This window comes from Manis pentadactyla, chromosome 3 (genome assembly GCF_030020395.1).
Source record: "Manis pentadactyla isolate mManPen7 chromosome 3, mManPen7.hap1, whole genome shotgun sequence".
Classification (NCBI taxonomy): Eukaryota; Metazoa; Chordata; class Mammalia; order Pholidota; family Manidae; genus Manis; species Manis pentadactyla.
In genome coordinates this window covers 75,536,732-75,553,337 of record NC_080021.1, presented here as the reverse complement: position 1 = coordinate 75,553,337, position 16,606 = coordinate 75,536,732, and the positions used below count along the sequence as shown (strand labels likewise).

The following is a 16,606-nucleotide window of genomic DNA, read 5'->3' as shown; positions in this document are numbered from 1 at the left end:
CCAAGTCTCCCATTCCTTTCTGGGAGTTCGGGTTTGCCAAATAAGGTTGCTTATTCTTGAATCTCATAATTGACCGTTCATCATCATAAAAATCATAAAAAAAGGCATATTGAAGACAAATTACCAAAGAACAAATGTGAGGTTGTTGGCTGTTCACACACACACGCACACACACACACACACACACGCGCACGCACGCACACGCACACGCACACACACTGCACATTCGTCAATAGAGCCACCTTCAACAGACATCTGCAGGATGAGTCGTTTTTTTCGGTAACTTTAATCTCGTAATTCATTGTTTCTGTGGTGCTGGTTACAGTAGCTGAAAGAGCAGAACAGCCGGCCAATTTGGCACACAAACCGATTTAATGTGAGGTCAGGGCTTTGCCCACCTTATGAGTGGCTGACTTGCTAGCAAAAAACAAAACAAAAAAACTAGGTGGGGTCGATGAGGGCTTGGGGACGAGAGTTGCAGTTTCTAAACAGGGTGGAGGCTGCTTTAATCTTGACAGCACGAATAATATCAGGGGTCACAGCACATCTGCTCCGGAGGGAAGACAAAGGGCGAGGTGGGGCTGCCGGGGCCCGGGGCCGGGCACGCACCGAGGGCCTGGGCTTCCGCGCCTGCCGCAGCCCGCTGCAGCGTTTAACCTTCACTTCTCCCTCTTCGCATGTGGCACGGGAGGAAAGCCGTCCAGATGGGCGTCCTGAGTGTGACGACGCCCCTCCCGCCCCCGCGCTCTCGCGCAGATGTCGCACGCTGCTCCGGGGCACCACGGAGGCCGCGCGCCCTGTGCGCCCGGGGGGCGGGCGCCACCATCACGGTCCATGCGCGGCCCTGGCGGCCCCCGTTCAGCCCCGCTCGGCCCTGAGCGCCGAACCAGCGCTGGGTGTGCCCGCGGGGGCCCCGGGAACAAAGGCGAGCCTGTGCTCGGCCGCCTGGGGCGCTGTCCCCACAGCTGTCCCCGGGGCCCTGGGCCGGCCGCCCCCGGGGGGCGTGGGGCCGGGCCGGGTGGGATTTCCGGCGCCCCGGCGACAGCGCCCCCGGGCTACAGCGTCACCGCGCCGGGCGAGTCCATGGGGACAGACCACGCCGTGGCAGGCCGGGGGCGGCTCGAGGGATCCATAATTTACGGTGTTTTTCTTACCAGTCCGGTTTGGGATTTCACAAGCGTTGCCTGTTTCCTTCCCATTTGTTGCTTCTGTCCGTCCTGTTGGAGAAAACTGCTCTTCCCTCCCCAAGACAGCAGCGGTTACTGCGTTGAACTGATGTGATAAGAAAAAAAAAGCGGGTTCTGATTTGAGGGACTGCTGAGGGGTGAAGGGAACACAGGTATGGGGAGGGATGCAAGGAGAGATGCTTTGTCCACTGTGCACCTGAGACTAATTTTATGTAGAAAAAATAGCCCTGTTTCAGACTCTTGTGCTGAGAGGTAGAGAGAAGAGATCTTTCCCTGCCACGACCACCAAACATCTGCTCATTAATAAATCGACCTTTTGGTCCTCAGGTTTGTTTGTTTGTTTGTTCTTAGCACCCCAGGCCTGCAAAAACGATGACTCTGGCAGCAGGAAGAAAAGGGGTTAGTCTCTGCTCCTTGCAGCCCCTGACCTCCACGGATCCCTGGGACAGGCCTGCATGGCTCAGGTGCTCCTAATTTAGGGTGCATTGAGGGACCCTTTGGCAAAAGATGCTCCTGTCCCGAAAATTCCTTAAATTGCTGTAGTGAATGGGAAATGATTTATGGATCTCATCACGTTTTAGTGCAATAGATGGGTAAGTGATAGACACAAAAAGGACCCCAGACTAAGCTGGGGGAAGTTTTCTTTCTTGTTACCTTTCCCTTTCTTTTTCTTTTTCTTGGAAAGAAATTTATTCTAGGCCTCTTCTTTTTTTGGACTGTGTTGCTAAGTGGAATACAGAGGACAGAGCAACTGTTGCAAATGTTTGCTGCAGCTGGAGGGTGAAGACTTGAATGAGAAAAGAGCAGAGGTGGTCAGATGCATTCCGACTGCTGCAAGTGCCCAGAGGCCTGGAGATGAGGACTGCTCCCACTCCACCTGCTGTCAGAGGAGAGACCAGCCCAGGTCAGATCAGCCAGCGCCAGCGCCAGCAGCCCCTGCAGATGGCTGGGGCATTTTGTGGTTTACAAATGACCAAGCCAGGCTGAAGCCACAGTCGCTGTGGTTACAGACAACCCGTGATGAGTCACACAGTCAGTGACCCAGTTGTGGCACACCCTCTTTTAACATCTCACTACATCCAACATCTCACTGGCTTGATTTCAGAAACATTCCATGTATTCAAGGGAAATGAAGGCTGCAAGGGGCAGGGGACTGAAGCCTAGGGTGTGTGTTCATGTGTACCAGGAGTTCAGCTTCCTGAAAAGGAGCAAACCTGGAGTGTGAGTTTTGGGGCAAGAAGGATGTCGCTGAACTTGGACTAGAGATTGCTTTGCAGGTATGGCCTTTTCTGAAGGAAGTCTGGAAAAGAAAGGAGAGCTGCCTCATGAGTTTTGACTTGTCTATGAAAAATGTCTTGTAAAATGAAAGCGGGGAGGCAGGAAGGGGAAGAAGAACCCTGCACATGGAGGCTTGTGAGCTTGTGTGGGTTTTTACTTTTTAAAAATAGCATTTCTTTTACCACAGTGGCACAGGAACTTGTAAACATGAACCCTCAGCAAGAGTAAACAGATTAGTCTACGTCCTTTTATCTGAAAAGTAAGTAGAGCAAGTGTCTCTCTGTCTCTGTCTCTTTTCTCTTTTTTTACAAAGAGAAAATGCAAACCCCAAATTCCCCTCCTCTTACAGGCTTCCTTGTTGGAGAGTGTTCGTCCAGGAACAAATAGTCTTTTATTCGAATGGTCTCCAAAAGTTCATAAGCAAAAAAAGTGTCCAACGTCTGGTTCCCCACTATACAGTCTCTGGCTGAATAGTGAAGCTTTTCTGTCCTCAATTTGTGATCTGCTATCAGAGTCCTTCAATTTCTCTGAACAGAAGGCTCTTTGGGAGAAAAAAGCTTGGGGGTGGGGAGCAACACTGGAATCAGTCAACCCCCCCACCCCCACCCCTGTTGCTGTTTTCTTCCAATCAGCAGTAGTGCTTGAATTCTTCTGCTCTCTCCCTGCATCTTATTGAGGTGAGTGCCAGGAAGGGTTAAGCTGGGCCCCAGGCAGGGTTCCCTGCTGCCCTATTTTCCAGGGGTGGAGCAGGTGGCCAGGCACCACCTAGGAACTGCTGGTAAAAAGGAGCCGCCCTACTCCTGATGCCCTTTATCTCCTTTGGAGAGTTTCCTTTCACAGTGTGTTTTGTACAGTCTTTAGTGATGCCGCCTGTTGTTTAAAGTCCTAGGTTCCCTTTAACAATCGGGAGTTTACAGATACTCTTACCATTCCAAATGTAGTATCTGGTGAGAGGAAAGGAGAAAGGGGACCATTAGGGAGAAGATGGACAATAGTTTTGAGGAATGGACATAAATAATTACTTTGTAACTAAATTTTAATTGCTTATAAACAGATCATTTTAAACATTTGGTCACTTTTTGCCTTTGAAGCATGGATTCAAATGGATTCAATTTACTACACTTTACTTTGCAGTCTCACTGAAAGCCAGGTGTTTTTTCCCAGGTGCTGAGAGTACCCCAAGGCGTCCTCTCTGGGAGTTTATAATCTAGGGTGGGGATGGGGGGAGAGAGCTAATAAGTAACTTCTAAAATAACTTTTACAGAGGGATAAGTGCTTTGAAAATAATAAAACAGGACAGAGAAAAGTTGATAATTTGAGGAGTTGAGTTTGGGCTGAGACATAAAAAAAAAGGAAGGCTGCCGTTTGGGAGAAATAGTCCAGGCAGACAATCATGAAGGTCTAAGGCTGGGATGAACTGCTGGAGTTGAAGAGACAGAAAGTCTGTATCACAGCGATGGGGAGAAATAAGGTAGAGAGGAGGCTTGGGGTTCCTTCACTTCAGATTCTTCTGTGCTCAGCAGAGGTGGCAATTTGCACAACTCCATGGGGCACCGTCCTAATGTCTGCCTGCAACTAGCATCTGCCCTGATTCACTTCTATACGCAAACCAGCAAAACAGATGGAAAGTCAGACTCTGTCCACTTTATCTGCAAATCTTCTTTGCCTTGACTTGACAGCCAAAGATTGATTGAACCCAGAAGACATGGATAGCTTAGAGCAAATAATGGTTTCAGGTGCAGGGCAAACACGTAGAGGTGTGTGTCTTGTGGAGCTGGCCAAGTGGTGGGGATGGGCACTGGTTACATTAGTTCTGAGGTGTGAGACCCATGGATCTTCTAGCAAGACCAGCATTTCCCCTCCTGAGAGATTTTTGCAGGAATCCCCTCAGACCTGGGCGTGGCCCCTTTTTCTCACAGGGGCCTGACATCTAGGATGCAAGATTTGCTCCAAATATCTTTCAGGAGACCTGGAGCGTCCCTCCCTCCCTCACTCTGGCCTCTCCCAGCATCCAGGGTGGGTGTAGGCAGACCTGGGTCTTCCTTCTCCTAAAAGCACCAAGTTGCCTATGAGTTTCCTAAGAAAAGAGCACACATTTCTTCTTCCTTTATTTCCTTCTCTCTTTCGTAAATTTAGATTTTTAATGATAAAGGTTTTCTAGTTCTTGAGTAGAATATGGGGGAAAGGGAAAAATAAAGGAATATTAAATGGGGCAGCAGGAAGAAAGGGAGCCAGGCCCAGGGTGAGGGTGGAAGACACCCTTACTTTAACCCCAGGTATCTGTTTGGGAAAGAGAATTGTTTACACCTGTGAGCAAACTCCTGAGCTTCTACAATTGACTTTTTCTGGCTTTTAAGAATGGACTCCGTTCCCCACTGCCACCCCCAGCTGTTTGCTTCAGGCCAACCCCTCAGTGGGGCCTCCAAATTGATTGGTCTGCCCACATCCTGGTCCTGTCAGGGCCTCCACCTCCCATTGTGCAAGGAGTTTCTCATCTGGGGGCTCTGGAAAGTGGGTGTTCTCTTCCCCATCTCTGCACTGCCAGCCCTCACTGCCCCTGGGGCTGTTGGAAAGCACCCAGAATGGCAACTGTGGGGCTGTGTTCCCAGTCAGGCAGGGGCGCAGGGGCGAGGGCTCCAGAGAAGGCCGGCCTCCTTGCTCATGCCCAGGCAGAGGCAGCAGCTCAACAGCAGCAGGCTCCCCTCACCACTCTGACTCTCTTTCTGTTCTTGACTCAATCAGAGGAGTATTTAGGCATCTTTTTCAATTTTGATTTTCCTTCAGAACAGACACTTTTGTTTTGTCAAGCTACCTAGATTGACAGAAAACTGATATATCCCCCCTTCACATCCCAGATCCTGCTCATGGTTCCAAGGCAGTGGGTTTGAATCCTAGCTCTGCCTTTTCCTGGCCACACATGCCCTTGAAAGTTGTATGATTTCTTGGAGTCAGTTAGCTCATTTATAAAATCTCATAGAGCTGCTGAGAGATTTAAATGAGATCATTGATGAAGACTTCCTAGAAACATGCCTAGCCTGTGGTAAGGGCTCAAATAATGTGACCACCACTGAATATTGCAAGCCAACTCCTTAAACCGTCTCTTCCCTTGGCTTTGTAATGTCACACTACGTTCTGGATTGCCTCTGATCTCAGCTTTCTGTTCAGTGAAGTTTTTCTCCCAGCCTTCTTTGGTCTTCTTGATTTAACAGGGGGGCATTCCTGTTGCCCTTGTATCCCCTGTAGAACCTCCCTCATCCATCCTTCAACTGTCAGTTCTATGCAGTCACCTCCCGATTGTCATGCCCAGCTCCCACGTCTGTGCAGCTGACTTCCTGTGACTGCAAGCAGCACTTGGACTTCTCGTGTTATCACAAACCCAATCCATCTAAAAACCAAATTATGATCCTTCCTGTAAACCAGAAATCACCTCCCAACTTCCAAATGTATGACTCCTGTTGTGAAGCCGTGCTGGCATCTTCTCTTGAAGATGGTTCCACGCTTCCGCTCAGCTGCCATCTCCATCTTCTGAGACTCTGGGTCTGAAGCATCTTCAGTCACAGTGGCTCCCTCATATAGCTGTTTCCTTTCCAAGACCATTGCAGGGCTTTGTGCCTGTGATATTCTAGTCATTACCCGGCCTGTACTCCACCCCCCGCCCCGCCGTCCCCAAACTCCAAGTTCTCCCCTCTGACCTGCGCTGTAATAGACTGACCCCCCAGGCAGCCTGTGGGAGAGAGAGAACAATCTGGTTTCTTAGCCTCACTGTGTGACAGCTTGGCTTCCTCATCTGAGTGACATGCTTCAGCATGTGTGCCATGGAGATTGCCTTTAGGAGGAGGGACTTCTGGAAGTCCCTGGGTCCTGGGTAAGGACTCACTGGAAGGGCAAGAATCAAAGTGTAACCAGAGTAATTAGAGCATAAGCCACTGGCCTAGTGTGAGAAGGGAGGGGAAATCTCAGGGGTCCCCATAATAATAACAGTAAATATTAATGCTGTTGTCTGGTCTCATTCCCCACCTTCCCTTTTGGGCATTTGTGCCAGATTCTAGGAGACTCTACGTTATAACAAAAACAAGTAGAAGGGCTGGTTTGCTAACATGTCTCTGTGTTGTTATGGGCCTGAGAGCGTTGCTGCCATGCCTGAATGCACTCATTCCTCCCACTTCCTGAGTATGTGCTGTGGGCACAGCCCTGGGGCTAGGCCTGCATGGAGTTTACACTTAAGCAGGGGAGACAGAAACACAAACAGGCAGTGACCATGAACATCAGTACCTGCTACGGGTGGTCAGGTACAGAAGGTCACAGATCCACATATTAGAGACACTTAACCTCAAACTTAGAGTCAGATGAAGCTTTGTGGAGGACATGGAATCCCAGCTGAGACTCAAGAGGAGAGCTGGAGTCAGACAGGTAGGGGAGGAGTTCTACGTGGATGAGAACAGAGTACACAGAGGGCCTTCAGGCAGAGAAGCATGACATTTTTGAGGAACTGAAAGAGGTTCAGCCAGGGCAGGGAGTGGGCAGGACCCTGAGAGGCAGGACCCAAGAGGCTAGAATGAACAGGGCATTGTAGACCATGCCTTGAGTTTTTTATTTTACCCTAAAAGGAGAGGAAAGCCGTGGGAAGTTTTAATGCTGGCATGTGTGTGTATACTGATCAGACGTGAGTATTAGATGTTAGAAAGGCAGTGGAGAAGAGCAAGACTGAGTCAGGGAACCCATTTAGGAGGCTGCTGCATATGCCAGATGAGAGGTGACAGAGCCTGGACTAGGGCAGGGCAGTGGGGGACAGAGAAATGGGTGGGTTTGCTCAGTATTTGAGAGGACTTGCAATAGGTTGTATACAGAAGGTGAAGGGGAGGGGAAGGTCAAGAATAACTCCCAGGTTCCTGGCTTGAACAAACTGGGAAGATATTAGTGGCATTTGCTGAGTTTGGTAATAACTGGGAAAGTGTGTAGGTAAGTGGGTTTACTTTTGTGCATTTGAAGTTTGAGGTTTCTGAGAGACGTCCAAGTGGGTATGAGTTTGGGGACATCAGTCGTTGTTGGCAAAACCAGGAGAGACTTGAGAAAGGCATTCAGACAATTTGTATGTTTTTTTCTGCTGTAGTTTGAGATTTTTTGATTGTCAGGGAAGAAAATCATTCAGGGTAGCTCAAATAAAATTTGGAATTGTATCATGCGCTGTGTCTTGCACAGGAAAGCTGTGAAGATGGACACGGCTCTTCCGGGCCACTCAGGGCAGCGCCCGCACCCTGCCCCTCCTTGCCCCAAGCTTCCTTCCTCCCTGTCATAGGCCTCCATCCTCCGTATCTTTGCTGTCTGTAGAGCTGTCTCTTGCTCTCACCCCACAATAGACCTAATCTGGTTGAAAAGCTTACAATAGATTTCACCACAATTTATACATCTCTTTATATAAATTTTTGAGAAGAGAGGATCCGATTGGCACTAAGAAGTTAGTGACATGGTGGCTTTGGGTCAGGTGCTCATCCTTGGTCCAAGCAGTGACAGCAATGTGTGTGTATGTATATGTGCGCATGTATGTGTGTATGTATGTATGTGTGCATGTATGTGCATGTTTGTGTATATGTGTGTGTGTGGATTCTGTGTGAGGAGAGTGGCCAGGCCAGTTGAGTACAGAACTTTTGATCAGACACAATGTCAATATATTATGTATTTACTTGTCTAGCCTATTAATTATTGATTCATCCGCTACTGTGTGTTCCCTGGAGCAGAAAAAAGAGTGCCTGGAGACAAGACTGTGTGAATGTCTCCTTTACCAGTAAAATCTTGAGCAGTTTACATAAACTCCAGAGCCTCAGTTTCTTACTCAGTAAAATCAGTGATAGTGGCTACTTCCCTGGGAGAGAGAATTAAATGAAATAACACTGTAAAATGCTTGACATCAGGTAGGAAGCATCAGTGGCTGCTTCTTTCCTCCTTTTACTTCTCCTTTATGCTTGTTCAAGTCAGTGTTTTCCCAGAAAGCAGGAATTTTACTTAAGTCACTTTTTTATAGGGATTCCTATGCATGAGTCTTAACAAACGTTTATGGAATGATCAAATATTTTATTCCATTAAAAAGTATTTATTACTTTTCATCTTTTTTCCTAGGCATTGTATTTGTTTTTACATAAGTAGAATCATAACTTGCACACAGTAAAATGTAGCATTTTAACATGTTTAAACATAAATTATTTGCAGAATGAAACATATACCTTAAAAGCATTTAATTGTCATAAATCTAGAATATTGATTGGCATCTTACTCTAATTTCCTCTGTTTTGTCTTGCAGATGGGGCAGTGTTCAGTTAGAATCTTTTCTAAACTACAAATATAGTCCAGGCAAGAGCTATGTCCATTCACCTGTACTTTGATATGTTAGATTTAGTGCAGGACTAATGAGGCCCAAGCCACAGGTTTCATCCTCACAGAAGACAATTAATTAGCTTTACTAACTACTACAGCCACAGATTTCACCGCAATCTTTGTTTCCCATTTTGCAATTGAAAGGCAAAGATCACCATAGAGATTGAAAGAGAACTGGGAGAGTTCTATACAAATCCATTACCATTCTAGACAGCCAACTCAAGGTCTTCACCTTTAACTATTAGGTGAACTGGAGATGGGGGAGGGATGCTTAATAGGCACAATTAGAATATTTCATGTTCAACCATGGTTTGATTCTAGAAAGTTCTAGACCCATCTAGAACAAAACTTGTCGAGATCCAGCTCTATTCAAGGATAATACATGAAAAAAAATCTTTCTACTTCACATGAAATAGGGACCAGGAGCTTCAAACAATAATAGAAAACTAGAGAATTCCTTCAGTAGGCTTTCTTTCTTTAAATTAATACCACTCTGCTGGGTTGGAGTTAGTAATTCTGAGAAAAGTACGGTGTAGCTAACTGATTGTGCTAAGACTGGAAGGAAACTTGGAGAAGATCCCAGAGAGTACTTGTAAGATGTTGGAGAGATTTGGAAATATGCCCATTACCTGAGGTTGTCTTAGAGCAGACACACAAATTTCAAAAATTCAATTTGAGAAAAATGCATCATGATGTTTGTGGAAATTTCTACATTGGATCTAAATATTTGTCACTGAATGTCAGCACTGAGCTTTATCGGTCTTAGCTCTACCACAATGTGCTTTCTGGGCATTGACGTGCTTTCTTTTCAGGGTGACTTGCCCACATACCTACTGTTCCCTGCAACTCCACAGAGGAGACCACAGGCTGTTGAGAAATACACATGTGGGCTCTGATGACCTCTTCTGCCCTTTCCCGGATGACAGGGGTTTGTGCCATATTAACATTATACCTCACACTTGGTGTTTCAGGGCTAAGCCTAGAGACAGCAGGCACTTTAGTTCTTCAGTATGTGGCTGTTCATCAACTCTCACACACCCACCATGCAGTTTGATCACACAAAAGGGGTGAAAATGTGAACACGGAAGCTCTCAGGCTGCTCTTCTAGAATCTGGATGTGTTTCCTCCAGAGTCCTCTCATTCTCCTTTTTCAAGACACACAGTTCAGACTAAGAGCTCATGTCTGAGGCCTCGTTGAGCTGCTGTTTGATATTGTTCTTGCTTGTTACTGCATTGGTGGCATCAAATATCCTTACTGATTTTTTTTCCTGATTGGTCCAAACTGGAACAGGATCAGCTTCATAAATTGGGCATCCTATGGTCTGAAATACAAGATTTGTTTGAACAAACCACTCTTACCCATTGTACTTTCCAGGGAAGCCAGAAAAGGCAGTTGCTGAATCTCTTCCTGGCTTCTCTTCAAGAACCCTATTCACCCCAGGTAGTGCCTCTTCCCTCCCCATCACCTTCTCCCACTACTTACCAACATCCCCCCTAAACAGTACTCCCAGAACTCTCGGATCACTCCTGGGCCCCTGCATCAGACAGAACGGAGTCATTCTGGCTGCCAACTATGTGGAGGACTTTGGGGAAGAGTCCCATCGCGCAACTTAAGGAAAGGGTCAGAGATCTGGAAAGCCAGCAGCGGTATTCGAGGGCTTCTGTTCTGGGACTCTCCTTCCAAGCAGTTCAGAGGCACAAATCAAGGATCTTAAACTTGAAGATAGAGCAAATGAACAGAATATTAGCTTTTTTCTCTTTTTTCAGTTTTAGTTTTAAGTCTATCTCTCTTTCCCAAGAATTCCAATATGAAGCTCACATATTTTTCATGTCAGCTCTATCCTCTGCCACCTTTGTTTCCAGCCTGTGTGCCTGCCTCCCCTTAACAGCTGGACACATCACCATTCCATTTTTCTATTGGTTGTGACTGAAGTAGCTTGAGGTCAATTATTTCCCCAGCAATTGACAAAGAATCTTGACGAAGAGGAAAGTGACATTGTCCCTTAAACAACGCTGCTCACTCCTCCCCCTGCCCTCCTTGTTGAGAGGAGGGCAGACTTTCCTTTTGCAAGCAGCCCAGCAGGGCAGTGATGATGGGGTCTGCGGCAGTGCGTGGGTAACATATGGTAAGTGGAGAAAATATTTATATTCATGGGGAAAGAGCAGGAGAAGATCCAAAGAAGGTCATTCCACAGAGATTTCAAACAGGAGGGCACAGACTCCATTTTCTGTCTTTGGCCTCAGTACAACAGAGAATTCAAAGAGTTTTGTTCCGTGGCCTTCCTGTCACCTGTGCTCCTCTTAACACTCTAAATCGTTGACAGTTTGAAAAAAGGAACCATCCCTCCCCCTAAGCTACATGGGAGTACCACGGGACCTTCTCTGGGCCCCGCCACCACCTCCCCGCCACCTCTGCCCCCAAGACCAGAATTCAAAGTCGCTGCCTCATCTCCGGTGGCTTGTGCCTTGTGCCTGTCTGCGTTTCTCCCCTTGTTCTGATTGGGAGGCCAGTAACAGAGCTCACAGGCGACGTGGGCATTTGGGGCAATTGCTTCTTAGGGGAAGATATAAATAATTAATCGGTATTAGATTACTTTCTGATGAGCCACGTGAAACCTCTTGTGCCTCCTCCGGTGCTTTCCAGCCGGCATTTTGCATCACAGCTGCCTAAGGTACAGGGCCTCCTTCTAGTCCCCGCAGTGCTGCTGTCAGGCGTGCGGGGAGAACGTCTGCCGTCTGAGGGCCTGGCGGGATGTGGTGGGGCGAGTCCACGCGCCGCCAACCCGGCCCCAGGCCCGCAGACCCGCCGGCGGACCCGCACACGTGCGCCTTCCAGAGCCCGAGGCGCAGCCGCGCGCCGGTCCTCCGCGGTTAGCCGGGCGGTGGCACCGAGACCGCGGCGGGAAGTGCGCAGGGGGGTCATTTCCCATCTAGCCGTCGAACGTGTATTCCTCCATCCCGGTGTGCAGGGAGATGTGACACTGGGTGCTCTGGAAGTCACTCCCAGGGCGGCGGAGCTCCGCGACTCTGCTAATTTACCTCTTGTTTGGTCTGGGGGCTTCTCACTCTCCACTCCCCGGCCCCCAAATTCCAGTTCCTGAGAGGGAGGCGGTGAGATGGGGTACAGGTACGTCTGGGTCTTCGCTTGGGAGGGGTTCCCCAGGGTCCCCCGGTGAAGCAGCCCACAAACGAGCGGCCGCTACACGGAGGCCCCTCCTAATGGGTTCTCGCAGATGAAAGAGGCCAGCTACCTTTCTTTCCCATAATGGCCCCTGAGGCTAACGTCTTGAAGAGGAAACAAAGGGATTGTTTTACAGCACTCGGGGTGGGGGTGGTGGCGGTGGAACGGTGGCCAGGAGGGGGAGGTGGCCCCTGCTTCTTAACCCTTCCCCTCCCGGCCCTCGCCCACCCCCTTCCCCTCCACCGAGTCTCGCGCTCGCATCCACGATCTCAACAGCGGCGAGGCGCCCACGGTGCTAGAGGGGCCGCCGGCTGTTCCGGCCTTCGCTTCTCTCACTCCCTTCCCGGGGCTTTCTAAAGAACTGAAAAGAAGAGCAGAAAAGATCAGGGCACCCGTGTGGTGCAAGCTGCAGTGTTGCAAGTCAGCCAGCGGGGAGGATTCTCGTGAGTCCCACGCACAATCCAGGCTTGCAGGGCCCAGACTCCTGGACACCCGATGGAGACCCGGGAGAGCCCCTCCGCCGTCTGGGGCTGCTCCTGGGCCGCCTGGCAGTCCGCGTTCTCCAGGTGTGACTGGTGTGTGCGCGCGGCCCCGTGTCTCTTACAGGAAGTTTACATTTGCAAACAGTGGAGGGAGAGAGTGGTAGGCGTATGTTCTTCCCGGCTTTTTGTTCTGGCTCCAGGAAAAGGTCAAAACAATAGTTAAATAGCAATTGAGGACAAGTGATGTAAGAAATAAACAAGTAAACAACAAAATACCCGTAAGGATGGTTTTCATTTAACATTTTTTTTGTGTGTGGGAATAATCGCACCAATATTGAAGGAGAGAATGATACTCTAAGGCAAAGGGTCTGTATTTGAGCCTACATCAGAGTCACTGAGCAGAAACCCCAGAGGGCTTGTTAAAACTGATTACTGGGCCCTTCCCCGCAGAGCTCCTTGCTTTAGTAGACCTGAGGTCTCCTGCTCCAACCTGAGAAGTTGCAACTTGTTTGAGTTCCCAGGTGCTGCTGCACCCTCTGGAAAGGGCATTAGGAGTTCCACTGGAATAATACAGTCCCTGTAATCCTCCCCCCAGCCTCACTAGGTATAACACTCCTCCCCTTCATGTTTCTTTTGCCCCTCCCTCAACTTTCGGGTTTGCTGGAGACTTCTAAAGCAAATCCCAGACATCATGTCATTTCACCCATATGGATGATATTTAATTCAGTACTTATTTAAGCCTAGAGGACCAAACGCTCCGAGAGGTATTGGAAAGGCCTTTATATGCTTCCAAGAAGTTCAACCTCCCTTCTGGTCATTTCACCCTGGGGCCAAGTCCAGAGCCTTTCTTTGTGAAAGCCACACCTGCACCTTGGTTTTGAGACTGCCCTTCAGGAGTTCCTTGCCAGCAATACTCGTCATGGTCCTGGCACTCTGCTGGATTTTCCAGCTGGCCTGGTCTGGGTAGCCACCTGGTCCCCCTCTCTCAGCTTTGGGTCATTATCCGCAGTCTGTCGTCATGTTCTCTCACGACCATCATGTATCCTCTGGTGTTTTCCTAACCAGGCATCTTCCCCCAGGACAGAGCTTTGAACGTCAGCAGTTGGGGTGGTACCTACAACTGCCAGCCCACAGTGATGTTCCCCAACGGCTGCATCTGTCTTTAAGGGTCCTGAGTGCATACCCCAAGGGAAGCTGCTATGGGCCAGCTGCCCCTTCTTACAGTATTGGTATTGGGAAAGGGCATATCCCAGCCCAGAGCTCCTGGTAATGGCCACCCCTGAAGCCCAGCTTAACCTTCTTTCTTTCTTTGGGTCCTACACAGGCTGGCTGTGCAGGTTGTTTTTGTTCAGAGAGGCACTGAGTTCTCTGTTACATTCTACTTGGCTAGTCTTCACTGAAACTTCACCCAGACTCCTCCACCTGCCTTGAGGCCACCCTGAGAGCACCCCCCCCACGCCCACCTAGGGTCCCTCCTCCCCCACCACACAGCTCTCATCCCAGCCCCTTGCAGTTTTATATCCACCCCAATACCAAGCTTTCCTAGGCTGTTAAAAAGCCCACTCTCTCATGTGTGGTGGTTCTTTCTCTTTTCCGTTTTCCTGACTCTCCAGGAAGCTGGATGCATTTTTCCTTTCTCCATCTGCTGCTAGAGAAATCCCTGGGGATGGAGTAGGCTCCTCCACCCTGGAGGGAGCTCTGTTTCTATTTTCATTTTACCTTGTCTTCCTATGTTTTTCTTCTTTCGTCAGCCTGGAATTAGCTGTCACTTTTCTATTTTCTCATGGGTCCTTCAACTTGTCTTTGCTTTTCTAGCTTTTCTCAAGGAAAATGCAAACAGTGTATGTGGGCTCCCCTTTGAGTCTTATTGCCCCTCATTTTGTCTGGTGGTCCAGCTCCCATGCGGCCAGCTGATGTAGTAGTTTTTCACGCTTCTACCAGGAAGGGAGGCCGCAGGGGCTGGGGCAAAATTTCTTCTCAGAAGATAGGAGTTCCAGTCCTGATCCTGCCCCTTAATAGCTTATACTGCTGGATTCAACCTTGGGCCTTCAGGTGCCTTATTCCTTCCTTCCTTCTTCATTTATTCATTCAACAGATTTATATGAGCCTCCGGTGCGTGCCAGGCACTGTGCTGAGTGCTGGGGACACAGCAGCGAGCAAAACATACATCCTGCCTTTGTGGAGCTTTTATAATATGTAAGTATATAAAAATCATCTATTTCAGTTGGGCAGACAGACATTAAACAGAAGAAGGTAAAGTGGCATGTTAGAGAGTGATAGAGTCCTAAGGTAAAAAATGCAAGCAGGAAGAGGGACCCGAAATGTTCCAGCAGGGGCTGGTGTTGATTATTTTAAGAAGCATAACTCCTAAAGGGAAGGCCTCACTGAGAAGCTGACATTGGCAGAAGGCCTGAAGGAAGGAGCATTTCTGCAGAAGGGAGGGAGGATGAACCTGGGAGAAGTGGCTGTTGTGTGTGGAAGGCGTGCCCACAGACCTCTTTGCCTTTGTCTTGGAAATACTTTCCTTTGAAATTGCAGTCGTTAAAATCTACTCTGAACAAGTATAATGTTAGAGCCCCTCTGATGGCATTGGTGACCATTTTCCCTGTTACCTGCTTCCTCAGGGCAGCCCTGGCCCAGAGGTGCGCCTCTGTCGGAAACCCGGCTAGTGCCTCCCTAAAGTCTAGTCCTTGCAAAAAAAAAAAGGTGTCACTGCGGAGGCTGAAGGAAGCACCAATAGGCAGGGCCATGTGGGTGTCACTCTCTCCTTTACGTTTTTGTGGCCTCAGTGACAATGCAAAGGAAGTGTTAGTGCACAGGCTGATCTTTACTGAGAGGAGCTAACAGTGGTCATAGGAGAGTTCCCCAGGAGAGAGAGGAGGAACTGTCTGGCTGAGGCAAAAGCTGAAGCTAAGCTGTAACTGCAGCAGCCTGTTGTTGATATTCATGAAAGTCGTTCTACCCTTTAGCAAGTGTCCCGAGTGCTGTTCCTAGTGGTTTGACAGACCAGAAATCCTTAGGGATGTTCAGGCCCCATCCTTTGCCGCACACAGTAAATGCTTTCAGCATGCCTTGTTTAATGCTTCCGTGTCACTCTGGGCACTGGGCTGCTCTTTTCAGCAACTCTTTCATTCTGTTTGGTCCAGAGAGGACCTTGTCCTTTCAGTCTCCACTGTCTCTTTAGAACTTTGTAGGGAATAAGGAAAGGTTGGATTGTCTTCCTTTTCAACTCTGAGTGGTTCCTGGTTATACAGACTCAAAACCGAGGGGCCGGGAGCCTGCTCCTGTGCAGTAAACAGCCCCCCCTCTCGATTCCTCTGTTGCTGTTGCTGCAAGCTGTATTGGGCACAACTTAAATGAATTTGTGTAGCTGCTGCTCCCTCCAACCAGGTCTGGACAGGGAAGCTGGCGCTTTAAGTCCAAAAGCAAACAGTGTTGCTGGGAAACTACCTCCTCATCACCACAGGTGAACCTTACTGCATCTCTAGCTGCTGCTGGCAGGGCACCGGAGGGTTTATCAGCTTAGAGCTGTGGAAATGAGCCATCAAAGGCCTGCTCCCTGGAGAATGCCTCCGTCTTACCTGACTCTGAAGAAATTGTAGGCCGGGTGTGTGTGGGGGGTATGGGGGGACATTCCTTGTCTCCTCTTTGGAAAAGTGGCAAGACTGTTAACCAAACCTTCTCCAAAAGAATTCCAGAGTCAGTCCAGGTTGGAGGGAGGTATTCCACTGAACCCCGTGTCCTGGGCTCACTCTCAGCAGCTATGTGAGTGTCACTGGCTGGCAGGAAGGGAGAAGCAGCTGAGGGAGAGGATGTGGTTCCTTTGCAAGAATCTTTTCTGTTACAGGATCAAAAAAATTGTTGCAAAACACATTCATGTTACAATTTCATAGACCTGTAGCCATTGAAAGAGCTTGTGTATGTGTATGTGTGTGCACGTGTGTGTGCGTACATGCTTTCCTGGGTATCACTGTATGGAGGGCCTGTGGTCAATGACCATTTAGTGTGATCACTATAGTTTACCAAGAAAGATGATCATATCTCACTGCATTGCTTTGTTAGGGCCGCCGTAACAAATTACCACGGGCTGGGCAGCTTAAACAACAGGA

At 48.8% G+C, this 16,606-nt stretch overlaps 1 long non-coding RNA gene across 5 annotated transcripts in view; it reads left to right on the top strand.

Annotated features, from left to right (window-relative positions):
• The first annotated feature begins 884 nt into the window (after positions 1-884).
• LOC118923570 (uncharacterized) overlaps positions 885-16,606 on the top strand; it is an 89,892-nt gene continuing 74,170 nt past the window's right edge. For 2 of the 5 annotated variants that reach the window (XR_008996305.1, XR_008996308.1), the window contains exons 1-2: positions 2,098-2,464; positions 2,653-2,724. This is a non-coding gene — a long non-coding RNA (uncharacterized LOC118923570). The other 3 variants (XR_008996309.1, XR_008996307.1, XR_008996306.1) reach the window with 3 other exon arrangements.